The sequence below is a fragment of the Rana temporaria genome, chromosome 9, assembly GCF_905171775.1.
Source record: "Rana temporaria chromosome 9, aRanTem1.1, whole genome shotgun sequence".
NCBI lineage: Eukaryota > Metazoa > Chordata > Amphibia > Anura > Ranidae > Rana > Rana temporaria.
Window position 1 is genome coordinate 142,479,659 of NC_053497.1, and position 18,796 is coordinate 142,498,454.

Consider the following 18,796-nt stretch of genomic DNA (forward strand, 5'->3'; position numbering starts at 1 on the left):
GGGTTCCCCTCCAAATCCATACCAGACCCGAAGGAACCCTGCTGACAGCTGATGGCTCATCGGTTGTTATAGATGCGGCAGCCAGCGATATACCAGCGATATACAGCGTGGGGGGGGGGGGAAAACGCATAGTGCATGAAAACTGCATGCAAAAATGCATCAAAAATGTGGGTTTAAAAACTCAAAACGTACCTGAAAAACGTATCGACTGCAACCACATAGACTTTTTGTTTAGACCTGTTCTGTGGGATTTATCTATGGACCTTGTCCATTATAAATCATAGATTTTGGTCTTCTATTTGTTTTTCGAACAAAAAAAAACATGTTCTTTTGATCTTACAGAAGAATTGGCTAATCTTATTCTGTATCTGATACAAGACATGGCATATTGAGCAGGCTTCAGAGAGCTTAAGAATTCTATGGACATTAGCACCAGTAAATGATCATTAGCCGAAGATGTCCTCTATCTGATAATCACATACACAGATTTTTAAATTACAAATACTTGTATGTGACACACCCCCCAATACTACTCGTGGTTTAGATAAAAAGCCCATTTCATGCAGTCTAGAACTTTAATATATTAGAATGAATTTTGTATTAACGGGTCATGACCTATCTTTGTGTTCTATATATGATGTATATTTCAGAGGCCTGCACACTGGCCTCTAGTGTTCAGATCTGAAAGTTACATGTGGTTCATTAGACCAGGGGATGGCAAGTCATTGGCTGAGATCTACCTGTCTCCTGTGTGCAGGTGACAGGTAGATCACAAACATGTTCCTGCTTTGCCGGCCCTCTTGTCCAGGGATCACTAAACGACAGGTCGCAGTCCCTGTTCCATTTGGACTGCTGCAGTCATGCCACTTAGATGGCGGTTCTTCTTTCCAGCCTCCAATGCCATTATCCTCACAGCAGAGCAGAGAGCGGGAGGCAGCTTCCCCAGTTAACATTTCACATTAACCAGCAGGTGATTGGTTGCCTTCCACTCTCCGCTTGTGTGTACACCTGTGTATGGTAGAAGAGTGAAGCTAGGAGCTAGGACACTGCTGTGTATTTGTGTGTATGTGGGGTAGGATGTAAAGGGGGCAGAGAACACTGCTGGGGGGGGGGCAGGACACTACTGTGTTGGGGGGGGGGTGATATAAAGGTGGCAGAGGACACTTCCATAGGGGGGCACAGAGGGACAGAGGACACTACTGTGGGAGGGCACTAATAGAGGATACTACTGTGCGGAGGGTAGTGTGAGGGGGCAGAGGATACTGCTATGAGGGGGCAAAGGACACCACTGGGGGGGGATGTGAAGGGAGACAGAAAGCACTGCTATGGGGGCAGATGACAGTACTGGGGGGGGGGGGGAACATTACTGCAGGGGGATGATGTCAAGGAGGAAAAAAAACACTCCTGTGGGGAAGGGGGGGGCTGATGTTTAAATGGGGCATAAAACATTAATGTGGGGGGTGATGTAAAGGGGGCAGAGGATACTACTGTGGGGGGTTATGTGAAGGAGCAGAGGATACTACAGCTTCCAAGGCAAAAGAATACTACTACAGGGAACATGACTTGTTGCATGGTATGAGAACTTGGTAATGTTGTTGATCACCACATTACCTAATGAAGTTTCTTGGTGGCAATTATTTCCATATACAGGGATACAGCATAACAGAGAGAACAACTTATACAGGCAAGCTGCACACAGCCTGGCTGTGAGGTTTGGTCCACTAATGGGTAATGATTTACTAAAAAACTATATAGCCCTTTATACCTATCTCCCAACATTTCCGATGGAATGTTGGCTTAAACTTGTGTTGCATACACAGGGTCACACAAAATTCCAACCATCAAGAACGCGGTGTTGTACAACACTACAACGAGCCAAGAAAAAGTTCAATGATTCCGAGCATGCGTGGAATTGATTTTGAGCATGCATTTTTTTTTTGCGCTTCGGAATTGCATACAGACTATCGGAATTTCCGACAAGAACTTTTCTTGTTGGAAAAATTGAGAACCAGCTCTCAAATTTTTGCTGTCGGAATTTCCGACAGAAAAAAATCAGATGGAGCCTACACACGGTCGGAAATTACGACCAAATGCTCACATCGAACTTTTCTTGTCGGAATTTCGGATCTTGTGTATATGGCATTATTCAAGGACCCCAACTCCTTACTGTGTTTGGTATTAAGTGTGAATGCCATGCCATGTAGACCCTGGGACCTGTGTAGCCTCAACTCATGGCTGAACAGGCCTGAAGAGGAAAAAAAGGCCCATGGGGAAAGTCGTTCTTGAGCTTCATTTGTAAGGTAAAATGTAATGTTAGGGGCAGGCACAGACATTTATCCTTTGCTAATTTGCATACAATGAACCCTACCGTCTTTGGGAGCATAAAGTAGAGCTTTTTTTTTGCCATCTGTGTCCCATTGCAGAGGTCTACCTTCACCATAGCCAAAACAAGAAGTGAGAGGAAATCCCTGCAAATTAAGGGAATTCAGGTCACCAGTACTTGTGTTCTCATTAGAACATTTCCCCTCTATTACTTTGCTGGAGACAACTCAAAATGTGTGATTTTCTTTTATTTTCACTTTTAATGATAATGGTAAACAGAATAAACAGCAAGGGTGAACTGGCACACAGACAGCAAACAAAAAGCTGATAGATGTTTTAAACCCTCTTCATTCTGTACAAAATTAAAACAATTGCTTTACCTTTAGTTATGCTTTAGGCTGCATTCACACCTGAGCGTCGGTCGTTCTTTCCGGCGTTTTGTCGCACATATTCATGCTTATTTGCGCGTTTGCATACAGCGTCGTCCGACGTTTTTGTACTTCGACATTTTTTATTTTAGCCAATAGGAAAAATTTGCATCTTTTCATCACTTGTTGCTATGTTGGTAGATTTTTTTAATCTTCTGCCTGGGTGAAAAGTTCTATTGATTAAAGCAACGAAACGCCCGTAGTAAACGCTCGTTGTCGCGCTAGTCGCTTGAATCGAGCGTTTCCATTACTTTCTATGGGAAATGGAAACGCTCAAAAACTACCAAATCGCCCGATACGCACAACAAAAAAGGGTCCGGAACTTGTTTGAGCTTCAGTCGTTCGGCGTCAGGCGTATTGGCGTGGAGATGTGTACCATATCCATAGGAAATAATGTATTTTTATCCCTCTAGCGTATTTGAGCGTCGCGCTTCAGGCAACAAAACGCTCAGGTGTGTATGCAGCCTTAAGGATAAATTGCTAAAGCAGCTCTGCCATTAGAACTACAGAATAATGTTTCTGTTAGGACTGGAGACTTTTAGCTGGATTCAAGTAGCCCGCCGCATCTTTGCGGCGGCGTAGAGTATCGTATTTACACTACGCCGCCGTAATTTAGCTAGGCAAGTACTGTATTCACAAAGTACTTGCCTGCTAAGTTACGGCAGCGTAGCGTGAATAGGCCAGCGTAAGCGCGCCAAATTCAAATGAGGATGTGGGGGGGGGGCGTGTTTTATGTAGATTAACTGTGACCCGACGTGATTGACGTTTTTTACGAACGGCGCATGCGCCGTCCGTGTGCATATTCCAGTGTGCATTGCGGCAAAGTACGCCGCAAGGACGTATTGGTTTCGACGTGGACGTAAATTACATCCAGCCCTATTCACGGACAACTTACGCAAACAACGTAAAATTTTCAAATTTCGACGCGGGAACGACGGCCATACTCAACATTGACTACGCCTCCTAGGGGGCATCTTTAACTTTAGGCGGCGTATCTCTTACGGAAACGGCGTATCTTTACTGCGACGGGCGGACGTACGTTCGTGAATAGGCGTATCTAGTGATTTACATATTCTACGCCGAACGCAATGGAAGCGCCACCTAGCGGCCAGCCTAAATATTGCACCCTAAGATAGGACGGCGCAAGCAGTCGTATCTTAGATAGGTTTAAGTGTATCTCAGTTTGAGAATACACTTAAACTTAGGTCGGCGCAAATTCCGAGTTAGGTCGGCGTATCTACTGATATGCCGGCCTAACTCTTTATGAATCTAGCTATTTGTCTGGAGATTTATGACATTTGAAAAATAAAGCTAAAAGAAATAATAATAATAAAAAAAATTCTCTTGCCATGACTAAAGATATCCCTGATAAAACATAGATGAACAAAGATAGCCCAGTACTCTCTATTATCACCTCAAAGGCACTAAATGGATATTGCCCAACACTATCTATGCTAGGTGAAGGGAACCTATTCCAGGTGTATGTTTCCATACCGAGCCACTAGGAAACCGTGTCAGGGCTCTAAAGACTTAAAACTGTTAGGTCCCTGCAAAAGAAGAGCCATTTCATTCATCTTTCTGGTGGCTTTTGTGTCCTACCTTCCCTCCATTCTAGTGCTGCAGTCTCCATCAGTAATTTCAGCATTTGATACTTTGGGGAGTGAGAGAGTCCCCCATAGCACCACAGCTCCATCCTACATCACTGGTGAATCCTGTAGTTATGCAGAAGTCAGTAGAGGGCCATATTTTGATTTGCATTGGTGGGGACACAAGCAATCAACACTCCTGGAAGTGTTGAATGCCAAAAACATTGGCAGAGGCTACAGGTCTGAAATGAAGGGAAGGTAGGACACACGGGGTGGTGAAGAGTATAATGGCTATTCTCTTGCAGAGACCTGATGCTTTGAATTATTTACATGAAAATCTATAATGAGAGGGACAAGTAGGGTGTCTAACAGAACGTGTATTGAGATGAATAGGTTTGCTACCATTGCTGATCTCCATCGAAATATGCTGGCTGTACCTTCAATACTTCTATGTCACTAACCTTGAACAAGTAAAGTTAGAACACCGGATCTGCCTAATTGTTCATAATCAGTAAAGTATTGAAGCTAGAGGGTTAATTTAATAGCCAGGCAACCAGCATTTTTATATGTAGATGTCAGTAAAAGAAGCTTATATATTACTTTCTGAATGGGTTTCCTTAAGGGGTAACTCCACTTTCATGGGGCAAAAAATAGCAAATAAAGAAAAAAATTGCGACACAAGTCATATTGTAATTGAATGTTATTAAAATTACCTTTCCTTTTTAATCTGCAATGTGGCTACCTGGAGGTGTTCTGTACATAAAATGTATACAGAATGTCCCCCCAGAAACATAATTTCCTCCTTGTGTGATTGGCTCACTGATTTACCCAGAAGTCTGCACTAAGATACAAATCAGATTTGTCATCCTCTGCAACAAAAATTTCATTTTTGGTGAGGTAATTTCAATATGAAATCACGGCTAAAGGGATGCAATTTTCCTCATTAGATGCCTGCAGGTGCGGCCGCTGATCGATAATTATGAAACCACTCCCATTAAATTCACTTAGCAAAGGGGCACAGAGGAACATTGATTTATTCAGAATAACAAAAGGTAGGAATCTGCAACAAAGTTTGTTAAAATCCTTGTAATGTACATAGATCACCTAGAGGGGGATGTTTTTTTCTCAACAAAAGTGGAATTACGCTTTAAATTGTTAGATCTGGTAGTTGCAGACTCTGCAGAGTGAATGAATAAAATACCTCCATTACACAACTGGGACTTAAAAAGATAAACTGGAAACAAGCATTTCCTAACAAAATGAAAAAAATACCTGTATGGGGTTTATTTACATTTCTCTGCAAATAAAAATTTGATATCTAAAATAATTAAATCTCAGTACTTATGACTTGACTGACAATATAGCAGCAGAATCGGAAAGTACCAGTTTAAAAGCAACCAGTAGTTTTTTCTTTTTCGGATTTGACTAACTATAACTGTAAACTTATTGCTGTTCCTATCAAAGCATGTCTTGCTTGTCACACAGTTAAGTAAGCATGTGTAGCGTGACTTTACATGGTTGATATACACCCAGGCCATTAGGGGTGTGCTGTTACATACAGACAGTGAGAATCAAATATCAGGCAAGCCATCTCTTGATCTCCTCTGTGCTCCGTGCCATGCCGCTACAGGCAGACTAGTCACATTGGTTGAGCTGCACTGAACAAATCAAGAAGTGATAGTGAGCAACCTCTAGTGAAAAAAGCTGACAAAACACTGGGATTCCGAGTTCTATGTAAAACATAGGAATGTGCATTCATCTGCTCCCTGCTTGTATTATTTCTTTCTCCAAAATCTGGAAAACTCAGCATTATAATAACTGTGACATCCTGAATTTTACCTTACAAATACACATTTGTTTTATCAGTTCCTTTATATAAAAACAAAAAAGATTTTAAATTAAATCAGGAATATAATTTCCTAATATATATCCTTTTTAGGCTTACAATATTAATGTTAGTGAACACACATTACTCTTTCTTATTTCGTGTTCCAGCAGGTTTTTCAATAATTAAAAAATCAAAAAAAATATTATTCTAACAGTGTAAATATATCTAATTCAGATAGAGCCATGTAGGCTAGAGCTATACAGATAAAATCTCATAAGATCGGTCTCTTTATATCATAGTATCTATATTGTGAGCTGCTGCACAAGAGATCTTCGGCGTTGCGACTAAGTGATAGATCTCCTATGATCACCCAAAGTTACAATTTAACCACTTGCTGCCCGCCAATGACAGATTGACGTCGGCAAAGTGGTTGTAGAATCCTGACTGGACGTCATATGACGTCCTCAGGATTCTATGCCGCTGCGCGCCCCCGGGGGCGCGCATCGCGCCGATCGTTGTTGCGGGGTGTCAGTCTGACACCCTGCAACACCGATCTCGGTAAAGAGTCTCTCACAGAGACTCTTTACCACGTGATCAGCCGTGTCGAATCACGGCTGATCACGATGTAAACAGGAAGAGCCGTTGATGGCTCTTCCTCACTCGCGTCTGACAGACGCGAGTAGAGGAGAGCCTATCGGCGGCTCTCCTGACAGGGGGGGTTCGCGCTGATTGTTTATCAGCGCAGCCCCCCCTCGGATCGCCACATGGACCACCAGGGATGCCCACCCTGGACCACAAGGGAAGGGCAGATGAAAAAAAAAAAAGCTGAAAAAAAAAAAAAAAAAAGGCTGTAAAAAAAAGCATTTAAAAAAAAAAAGATGCCAATCAGTGCCCACAAATGGGCACTGATTGGCAACATAGGTAAATCAGTGTCGCCCCAGTGTCCATCAGTGCCACCCCACATTGTCCATCAGTGCCACTCTACAGTGTCCATCAGTGCCACCCCACAGTGCCCATCCATGCCCAGTGCCCACCTATCAGTGCCCATCTGTGCCACCCATAAGTAGCCATCAGTGCCGCCCATGAGTGCCCATCTGTGCTGCCTGTGAGTGCCCAGTGCCGCTCATGAGTGCCCATCAGTGCTGCCCATGAGTGCCCATCAGTGCCGCCTATGTGTGCCCATCAGTGCCACCTATGTGTGCCCATCAGTGCCGCCTATGTGTGCCCATCAGTGCCGCCTATGTGTGCCCATCAGTGCCGCCTATGTGTGCCCATCAGTGCCGCATACAAGCGCCGCCAATCAGTGCCACCTCATCTGTGCCTGTCAGTACTACCTCATCGATGTCCATCAGTGCCATCTCATCGGTGCCCATCAGTGCCGCCATATCAGTGCCCGTAATTGAAAGAGAAAACTTACTTATTTACAAAAAAATTAACAGAAAAAAATAAAAACGTATTTTTTTTTCAAAATTTTCAGTCTTTTTTTAGTTGTTGCGCAAAAAAAAAAATCGCAGAGGTGATCAAATACCACCAAAAGAAAGCTCTATTTGTGGGAAAAAAAGGACGCCAATTTTGTTTGGGTACAGTGTAGCATGACCGCGCAATTGCCATTCAAAGTGCGACAGTGCTGAAAGCTGAAAATTGGCTTGGGCGGGAAGGTGTATACGTGCCCAGTATGGAAGTGGTTAATTACATAGAAAAATAGTTTGTCATCGTTCTGCCCTCATAGATTTGAACAGAGGGATGAAATTAATGTCTCAACAATTGCACATTTTCAGAAAATCAGTGATTTTTCTATTAGAAGATATTACTGTGAGGTTAACCTGTAAGGCCCCTTTCACACATGCGGACCGTATGTCCGTTTTTTTATCCATCCGTTTACGGATGAAAAAGGGACATACATGTATCCCTATGGGATAGCGGGTGTCAGCGAATGAACATCCGCTGACACCCGATCTCATCGGTGCCCGCTATGCTCCGATTCTGCAGATGGAGGAAAATCCTATTTTTACATCCGTCTGCAGAGCGGATCGGGTGAACGCGGAAATACGGTCCGTGTTCATCTGATCCCCTCCCATAGGGGAGAGCGGAGATCTGACAGAGCGGTCCCTGCACAGTGTGCAGGGACCGCCCTGTCATCTGCCAGCTTAGCAGGGGTCAATGGAGCAAGCGGATGAGACATGTACAGATCCTCACGGGATCCGTACATGTGAAAGGGGCCTTAGACTACTAATCTCCCAATCATAGCCTGTGGAAGAAATAAACAGCAATTTTTACAATAGAATTTTTATTTTATTTTTTACAAACTAAAGTGTGTCTAATGCCCGGTACACACGATCAGTTCGTCTGATGAAAACGGTCTGATGGATTTTTCCATCAGTTATCCGATGAAGCTGACTGTTGATCAGTCGTGCCTACACACCATCAGTTGAAAAAACGCGTTTTTTTGTTTTGTTTTTTACACTTACCTGGTTTCTTATCAGTGCCGTGAAAGTCCCTCCCCCCTCCCCTCCCCCCCTTCTTTTTTTTTTGACCTATGTTTATGGAATTGCCTGGGCCTCAAGCAGCCTTGGCTCTTTAAATTAATGGGTCATACAAGTTATATACTAACTGGGATGTTGTCACAATTTAAATAGTTGTATCACAAGTCTAATTGAGGCAATACTCCCTTCCGACTAAAAAAACGCGGTGACGTAAAACACAACGACGTGCTGAAAAAAATCACGGGCAGAATCGCATGTCCAGATATGCATATTGTGAATGGGGTCTAAAGAAACTTGAATGCACAGATGCTACTCATTAAGTTAATATCAGTTTCCATATATTTTGAAGTGATTATTTCAAGGCATAGCATATACATGTAATTACATAACAAGTGAGGCAGTTTACAGACTTACTATAGGACGATTGGTAACAGCAGAAATGTCTTGCCAATGTCGGAACAGCCGTGTTAAATTTTTCTACATTTGTATAGCGGAGTTCCAGGCTATTTTTAATTTTATTTAAAATCAGCAGCTACAAAAAACATAGTTGCTGACTTTTAACCACTTCCATACTGGGCCTATTTTGGCACTTCTCTCCTACAATTATTCAGAACCCCCAAAAACTATATATGTTTTTTTAGCAGACACGTTTACATATGTGGGCGGGACTTACATGTGTGTTCACTTCTGAGTGCGAGCTACCGGGGATAGGGGCGTTTAAATTTTTTTTTTATTATTATTATTATTTTTTTTACTCAATTTATTTTATTTTTACACTTTTTTTACATTTTTTTTTGATCACTTTTATTCCTATTACAAGGAATGTAAACATCCCTTGTAATAGGAATTGTTCATGACAGGTACTCTTTATGGAGAGATGCGGGGTCAATAAGACCCCACATCTCTCCTCCAGGCTGGAAAGCATTAGATCGTGGAAAAAAAAATCACAGATCTAATGCTTTCAGCCGTGATTGCGGCTGTGTTTACATCCCGATACCCGGGCGTGACGTCATAACATCGCGCCCGGGCCTCCGACGATCATAGAGATGACTGGTGACCATCTAGTCACCAGTCATCTCTATGCTTTCCATCCGACGCCAGCGGATCGTTTCTCCGGGTCTCTGATGGCAAGGAAGAGCACAGAGAAGCACCGGATGGCGGCGGGAGGGGGGGACGTCCCCTCCCGCCGCCTATAAGAACAATCAAGCGGTGGAACTGCCGCTATGATCGTTCTTATGGTGCACAGGATCGCCGGCTGAAGATATGGATATCTGAATGATAGCTACAGGCATCTTTCAGATATCCCCACTGAAACTCCAGGATGTCATATGACGTCCTTGGGCGGGAAGTGGTTAATAAACAGCCACTCTCCTGTCCCAAGGTCCAGCGATGCGGCCGCATGGAGGTCCGCTCCTCTCCTCTGTGCCTCCATTGAAACTGTGGGCACCTGGCCGTGACAGTTTGTGGCTGCGCTCTAGGAGTGGATAGGCGATCTTCTGGGACCTGTTACGTGTCCCAGGAGATCGCCTAGAGGAGAAGGGGCAGAGGAGGAGTCGCCTAGGCGGCCCTCTAGGCAAAAGGAGGAAGTGGGACAGGAAGACCCCTTCAAAACAAAGAACCCACTCCCCCCCAAAAAAATGACATGCCAAATGTGGCATGTAAGGGGGCGAGGAGTACTTAAAGCGGAAGTTCCACTTTTGGGTGGAACTCTGCTTTAAGCCTTAAAGACACACTATGACTGGACTTGTTAAGAAAGCATATGAACTTTACTTTGGTGATCAAGACAAGTTCTGGCTCCACAAATTTGTTGTGCAAAATGTGCTTTTAATCTTAAAGCTTGGCTCAGAGGAACTTGAAAGGCAATGGAGTTTGCTGTTACGATCATATGACAAGAACAGAATGATCATGTGATAGACTGCTTCTTCTATCTATTGTCGCTGGTCTCACATGAGACCAGTGCCACATGACGACAACCTGCCAGTATCGAAGATATCTGTCTGTCAGGAAAGGCTTGCTGCGAACAGTAGTTCTACACATGTTGGTGCACGATTGCGGGTGCTTATGCGCATGCATGAGTGCGCAGTTTACATCGCCAGGCGGGCTATTTTAACTCAGTTGTTACACTGAAGCTCTGCTGTCTGATCTACAGCATTCCCTGTGAATTACTTGCTTATCTGATCTATTCCCTGTGACTGACTGGCTTGCCCTGTGACTACCTCTGCTATCCGCCTGCATCGGGCCCTGGCCTGTCCACGGCCTTGCACCTGCCTTATCTTCTGGTCCATCCATGCCTGCCTGTTACCGACCCCGGTTGTCCAGTGACTCTGCTCCTGTCTCCTGCATCTGTTCCAGTACTGTCTGTCTGTGTATGACCTGGCCTGCCTGACCTTCCTGTGTACCAGTCCCAGGAACCTCCTCTCTGTATCATGTGAGCCTGTTCCTGTCTTCAACCAAATCTGCCGTCTCCAGTCTGCTGACCCCAGCTACAGCATCTTCCAGACCTACCCTTAAGCTGTTGATCCTGCCAGGCACTCGTGCTACCCTGTACTCATTCGCCTCCTTTTGACTCTATCAGGGGCCGCGAGTCAGGAGCGTAAGAGAGGCCTCCCTGTGCATATCGGGCTCATCTACTAGAAACATGACGCCATCAGAGAAATGGAGCTTAGATGAGAGGCGAAGATATTGCAATGCCCCAATCAGGCACAACAGTGACAATGATCCGGATTTTGAGGTATGTATGTCAGGTAAGCCTCATCCCATATCACAGTCAGCACTTACCACTAGCCGACCAGCATTATACTGTGGCAAGTCAGCTCTCTCGCAAAAATCGCTGTAGCTGTACATCGGCCCTTTAAACAGCTAGAGCAGGCACGCGAGCACCCGCAGCACGGCGGGGAAGCCAATGCGCGTGGCCCGCGGTCGCGATGACCACCAGCCACGCGCGATCGCGGGCACGAGAGACAGAACGGGCATTTTTGTGTGTAGACACGCAAATCACGGTTCTGTCAGGAGAAGAGAGGATGATGTTTGCTATCACTTAGTAGGAAAATGTCTGTCTTTCAAACCCGACAAAATGATTTAACACATTTCTTTGTACAGGTTAACAACCTTGTTTTCTGTGCTGATGCTTTGTTTCATAGGTGTGCGTAGCCTGTTGCATTAGGGTGTGCATATCAAAGCTCAAACACTCATGCATGTGTGTGTCTTCCTTAAGGCACCCTGCCCTGCCAGCACATGAACCCCCTGCCTGCAGATTCAGAGTGAGAGAGAAATGCTTCCACACTTCTCTTACAAGCAGAGCCACTCAGCGGGAGATTTTTCCCATCTCCCCACCGACACACAGACATAATGCTAATGCTAACAGGGTATTTAGAGTGTGACCAGGCACATCTACCACACTCTGTGTGCACGCCTATGGTTTGTTTACAGCTTTGGATTGAGAGTACTAAAATGGCATCTCTGTATTGATTCCTTACTTTTAAAGCGATTGTAAAGTTTTCTCTTTTCTATAAACATAATAAACATGTTATACTTACTTGCCCTGTGCAGTGGTTTTGCACAGAGTAGCCCAGATCCTCCTCTTCTCAGGTCCCTTACCAGCGCTCCTGGCCCCTCATTCCAGTCAAGTGCCCCCAGAGCAAGCGGCCTGCTATGGAGGCACCCAAGCCGAGCTGCAGCTCTGTGTGTCCATTCAGACATAGAGCCCTGGTTTTGCCCTGCCCCCTCTCTCTCCTGATTGGCTAACTGACTTTGATTGACAGCAGCAGAAGCCAATGGCACCACTATTGTGTTTCACCCAATCAGGAGAGTGAGGCACTTGTGGACATCGCTGGATAGAGATGGGGCTTAGGTAAGTATTAGGGGGTGCTGGGGTGGCTTCTGCACACAGAATGCTTTTTGACTTAATGCATAGAATGCATTAAGATAAAAAAAAACTTCTGCCTTTACAACCACTTTAAGCCTCGTAGCTGTCTTGTTATACAATGGCACTTCACACTCTTGAATACCTATTGGCTATGCTGTGTACACATGACAAAAAAAGAAACAAATCGTTGTTGAAGCACATCCAGTGCACCAATAATAACTGGAATATGGAGCGGCTCAGCTGCTTGGATTGCAGATCAGATATACCAAGTACTGTTATTACTTACATATGCAAATTGGACAGAGAGTCACATTACATTAAAACAAGTGGCAACATTTCTGTAATTTGGTTCCAGGACAAAAAAACATGGCACACAAACCACTTGTTGACCCAACAAAGAAATTTGTGCCTGCGGTTCACAAAAACTTAAACTGAAGAAAACTTTTTTGAAGGTAATGAACAAGGAAGGTGAAGGTTTTCATTATTTACGACAGATGTGTCCAAGAATAATAAGATTAGGGAAGCATTTTTGTTGGTCCACAGATCAGATACAACATCAATGTCAAGCAGTTTAAAGATCTATTAGTGGGGCCAGAGAAAATCACCTGGAAAGCATTGAAGGATATTGTTGAGAATTTTATTGGTAACTATACAACATCAAAAACTACATTAAGCTGGTTGACAAACTTTTTACAGCATGCAAGGCCATGTCACTGAAGATACATTTTCTGCATTCAAACTTAAACTTCTTTCCCAAAAATCTAGATGCAGTCAGTAATGAACACAGTGGAATGTTTTACCAGTACATTAAAACAATGGAAAAAAATCTTATCAGTGCAACTGGAATACATTAATGCTGGCTGACTATTGATGGCCACTGTAGCGAGATGCAATGGACACAAACAAAAAACAGCAGCAAAACCCAACCCTGTTGAACTCATGTAGCACGTCAGAAAGATCATGAGATTAAATAATTCCATATTTCTCAAGATCCCTATGTGATACAATCATTGTGAAATTATATTTGTGTGGGTTCATCATAATCACCAAAAGTCAGGGCCACCCATGGTTCAAATGTCATCAGCAATCATCCAAACTTTGTTAGCATTTTTTTTTTAAGCAATATCTGTTTCTTGTTTGAGGAGTAGATTTCTGTAAGTACATTAGATGTCTGTAAATGCATGAAAAAAATGAAAATTGTATACTCACCTTTCCGTAATTTTCCTTTCCTGTCACATCTTCATGGCAGCATACACCTTTGGGTTGTGGCTCCACCCCCAAAACCCGATATGACTTTGTAGCTATTAAACCTATAGGGGGCCCCCGCCCAGATATTCTCAGTATATATATATACCTCACCTCAGACGGATGGGAATTTGTATGCTGCCATGAAGATGCAACAGGAAATGAGAGGTGAGTATACAATCTTCCGTTTTCCTGTCAGCATACGCCTTTGGGGAATAAGTCGCAAACTGTGTGGGTCTGAGCAGAAAGACACGTTTTATTTACAAGGAATAGAGGTGTTGGACTGCATAATTGCTCTTCCAAATTCTACCGTGGACAACCGAGCAGAGTCCACCTTGTAATGAGATACAAGGCCGGATTCACACCTTTGCAGTTTCAGTGCTTTTTGCATTTTGCAGATTTCCACTACAGCCCATTTAACATGGTTTCCTATGGAACACGTTCTGTAGTGCAGATCTGCAAAATGCAAAAATCACTAAAACTGCATAGATGTGAATCCAGCCTAAAGATGTTTCTAGACAACCAAGTAGCTGCTCTGCAGATAGTTTCAGAGGACACCCTGCAGTAGACCGCCCAGGAGGTCGCCATTGCCCTTGTGGAATGTGCCTTCAAGCCCTCAGGTATTTGTGTTTAGTTCAGTGAGTAAGCCCTTTTAATGGTCTTTACCAACCATGTTGCCATGGTAAAAGAGGTCGCCGCTTGCCCTCTCCTAAAGTCATGTGGGAAGACTAGGAGATTCTCTGACTTCCTAAGGTCGCTGGTTGCCGAGAGATAGGCCAAGATGTTGGTTCTTACAGAGCAGAGTAGAGAGAGCAGGAAGGTTTATCTCCTGATTAAAGTGGAAGGAGGATGATACCTTCAGAATGAAGTGATCTGATGGTCTTAAGACTACTTTGTCTGGGTAAATGATTAGGTATGGCTCCTTCGCCAGTAGGGCCTGCATCTCAGAGACTCTCTTGGCCAACGTTATTGCAATTAGGAAGGTGATCTTGAGTGTTAGGTCCCACAGGGAGATGTCTTCCATTGGAAAGAATGGTTCATGGGATAGGACCTCTAGTAATACCGAAAGACCCCTCGGGAAGGAAGGCTTTCTGGGGGGCCTTAACTTTAGGCAGGCCCTCTGGAACTGAATGACAAGAGGCTCCTGTGCCCACTTCACTCATGTCATGGCAGATAAGGCTTGGGTCAAGCACTTTTATGGTACTTGACCCAAGGCTTTTTTCTAGGCCTAGCTGGAGAAACTCAAGGATTTGAGCGACTGTTGGAGATGATGAGTTCCAAGCTTGCTGCGACTGAGAGAAACTTTTCCCAGATCCTTCTGTAGGTACTGTTGGTGGTGCACCTTCTGGCTTGGAGAAGAGTCTCTACAACCTTCTGAGAGCAGCCTTGGTCTAAGGACCTAGCCCTTTCAATCTAAAGGCTGTCAGATGCATCCTTTCCGGGAATGGATGAAGGAGCTGTTCCTGAGAGAGTAGGTCCGCTGCTGGCGGGAGCGGTCTCGCTGTATTCAGCTGAAGAAGAGTCGTGAACCATGGCCGCTTTGGCCAAAAAGGAAGGACTACTATTATTGTCGATGCTGACCTCTTGAGCCTGAGTAGAAATTTTGGTATGAGAGGTGTCTGTCGGAAAGATGTAGCCCAGACGGAAGTTCCAGGCATGCTGTAGGCAGTCCATCCCCTCTGCTGATGGGAAGGGGACTCTTGCCAGATACCTCTGGCACTCGGCTTTGGCAGGTGTCGCTGCTAGGTCTAAATCCGGCACGCCCCAAGTTTGGGTTATGAGGGAGAAGGCTTGGTGGCTCAGAGCCTATTCGTTGTTGGAAACAAAATTTCTGCTTAGCATGTCGGCCAGCTGGTTATGGGCTCCTGGAACAAACGTTGCCCTTAACCCCTGACAGATTCAACTGCGCCCATTTGAGAACTGGGCAAACTTCCTGCATCATGGAGCGACTTCTGGTGCCTCCCTGCCTGTTAATATAGGCAATTGCCACTTTGTTGTCCATCCTCAACAGGACTTCTTTCTCCTTCAGGAGGGCCTTGGACTGCGAAGTGTTGCTAGTGTGCCCCCCAGCCCTCCATGCTGGCGTCCAAAGTGACCACCTCCTGGGGGGGGGGGGAGTAACTATGTGCTTGCATCCCTTTAGATTGTGTAATCAGGTCTACAACCAGAGTGATTGTTTGACCTCTTTTTGGATCGTGATCCGCTGCGACATCGACACACCGTTCAACTGCCTTAAGAATAGAGGGCCAGATTCACAAAAGGGATACGCAGGCGTATCTGCTGATACGCCGTCGTATCCCTGTTTCTATCTATGCGGCTGATTCATAGAATCAGTTACGCATAGATATCCCCAAGATCCGACATGTGTAATTGTTTTACACTGTCGGATCTTAGGATGCAGTACCGCGGCTGCCGCTGGGGGGAGTTCTCGTCGTAAACCAGCGTCGGGTATGCAAATTAGCACTTATGGAGATCCACAAAGCTTTTTCCCTTCGTTAAGTCGCCGTGTTAGTTTGCCGTCGCAAAGATAGGGTACCTTTTACAAAGTGTAAAGTTAGTACACCATGTAAAAGTGTACCCATCTTTCCCCCGTCGCTGTCAAATTTAAAAAAAAATAAAAAATTCCCCGCGCAACTCTTTTTCCCTATGCAACTTTTTTTTACCCGTCGCGATTCACAAAACCTTGGCGCATCGTAAATTCGCGCAAAGCACGCCGGGAAAATAGCGTCGGGAGCATGCGCAGTACGGACTGATTTAGGATACACCGCCGCAAATTTCCAGCTAAGTGCTTTGTGGATCGGGCACTAACTTGTGTAATTTGCGGCGGTGTAACTTAAATCAGAAAAGTTACGTTGCGCCCGCTGGCTGTGAATCTGGCCCAAAGTCTTCAGAGACCTTGTGTTCCATTGAGCCCATTGGATCAACTGATTGGTTGCCGACAATGATCCTAGGATGCTGAGGCACTCTCTGGCTGGGAGTGTGGTAAACAGAAGTAAGCTTTTTGCTTTTTGAATCAAGATGGGATTTTTTTCCAGAGGAAGTTCTATGGTGTTGAGTCGGGTATCCAGTTCTGCCCCCAGGAAGACCGAGTGGGTTGGAGGTTGCTCTTCCTCCAGTTTATCAGCCACCCGAATTTCTGCAGGGTGGAAGTTAGAATGTCTCAGTGGAGTAGGAGGGACTCCTGGTTGTCTGCGAGCAGGAGGATGTCATCCAGATAGTGATGGACTCTCAACCCTTGCTCCCTCAGTAGGGCTATCACTGGCAGCAAGACTTTGGTGAACGTTCTGGGAGCGGTAGAAATTCCGAATGGAAGACTTTGAAATTGGAAATGTTGATGATCTACCGTGAAGCAGAGAAAATTTTGGAATGCAGTGTGAATGGGAATATGCAGGTAAGCGTCCTGTAAATCGACGGAAAGCATCCAGTCCCCGATGTTTATGGTATAAAGAATTGACTGTAAGCTTTCCATCTTAAACGTCTCCACTAGGATTGACCGATTGAGATTTTTTAGATCTAGAATGAGGCGTGACTTTGAGCAGTTTTTTGTTTATTTTCAGCAACAACACGTATCTGGATATAATGTATTTCATTGTACTTTTTTATATATTGTGTACTCCATAATAAATTTATATACTTTTTATACATTTTGGTTTGTGGTCACTTTCAAAGTCCCACCCTTAGGGGGTCATTCTTGTTTTTTCATCTCCTAGGAGTATGTCTGTGTACCAGAATATTGTTGGTTTTGTTCGGGCGTTTAGCAATTTTTGTGCCAGCATTTAGCAGCAACTATGCCAGCCTTTGTGTCTGGTACAAATTTTAAGGGGAACCCCACATCAAATTTTTTTTACAAAATGGCAAGGAGTCCTCCCCAAAAAAACATACCAGACCCTTATCTAAGCAAGCCCCCCTCTCCCTCTTGAACAGTACAAGGCCACATGCCCTAAACATGGGGAGGGTACTTTGGGGCAGGAGGGCAGCCCCCCAAAAGCACCCTGTCCCCATGTTAATGAAGACAAGGGCCTCTTTCCCACAACCCTGGCCAGCTGATGACATGGCTCTCCAAATCATCACTGACTGCGGAAACTTCACACTGGACTTCATTCTATGCCTCTCCACTCTTCCTTCAGACTCTGGGACCTTGATTTCAAAATGAATGAATTGCAAAATCTTCCACAGTCTGTAAAAATTTGGGGAGCCATGTTGTCTGCTGGTGTTGGTTCACTGTGTTTCATCAAGTCCAAAGTCAGTCCAGCCCTCTACCAGGAAATTCTAGAGCACTTCATGCTTCCCTCTGCTGACCAGCTTTATGGCGATGCTGATTTCATTTTCCAGCAGGACTTGGCCCCTGCCCACACTGCCAAAAGTACCAATACCTGGTTTAATGATCATGGTATCATTGTGGTTGATTGGCCAGCAAACTCGCCTGACCTAAACCCCACAGAGCAATAGGTAATTTTAAAGGTCTGGGAACCATAAGAAATAGACCACAGCCCTAATCTTGTATTGCATCCCACAGCTAACTACACATGTTGCACTTATGCCCCGTACACACCATCACTTTATGTGATGAAAAAAATGACGTTTTTAAAAACGTCACTTTAATTGACCGTGTGTGGGGGAAAACGTTATTTTATGTCTTCTAAAAAACGACCAAAAAAAATTTAAGCATGCTTCAATTTTATGTGTCGTTTTTCAAAACGTCAACTTTTACTTCACAGAAATTGACCGTGTGTAGCAAAAAACGTTGTTCATAACGACGTTTTTTCACCCGCGCATGCCCAGAAGCTACTTATGAAGCGAGCTTCAATGGAAAAACGTGGTGGAACGTAACCTCGCTTTGCTAGAACATTGTGAGAAAAACAATGGTGTGTAGGCAACTTCGTCTTTGAAAATTGAAGTTTCAAAAACGTCATTTTTTACTTCACAGAAAATGTCGTTTTTTTTCATCACATAAAGTGATGGTGTGTACGGGGCATAAGTCTAAAGGTAAGCATCCAAGCAGGATTCAATGCCTGAAGCAACAATACATGCCGTCTCTA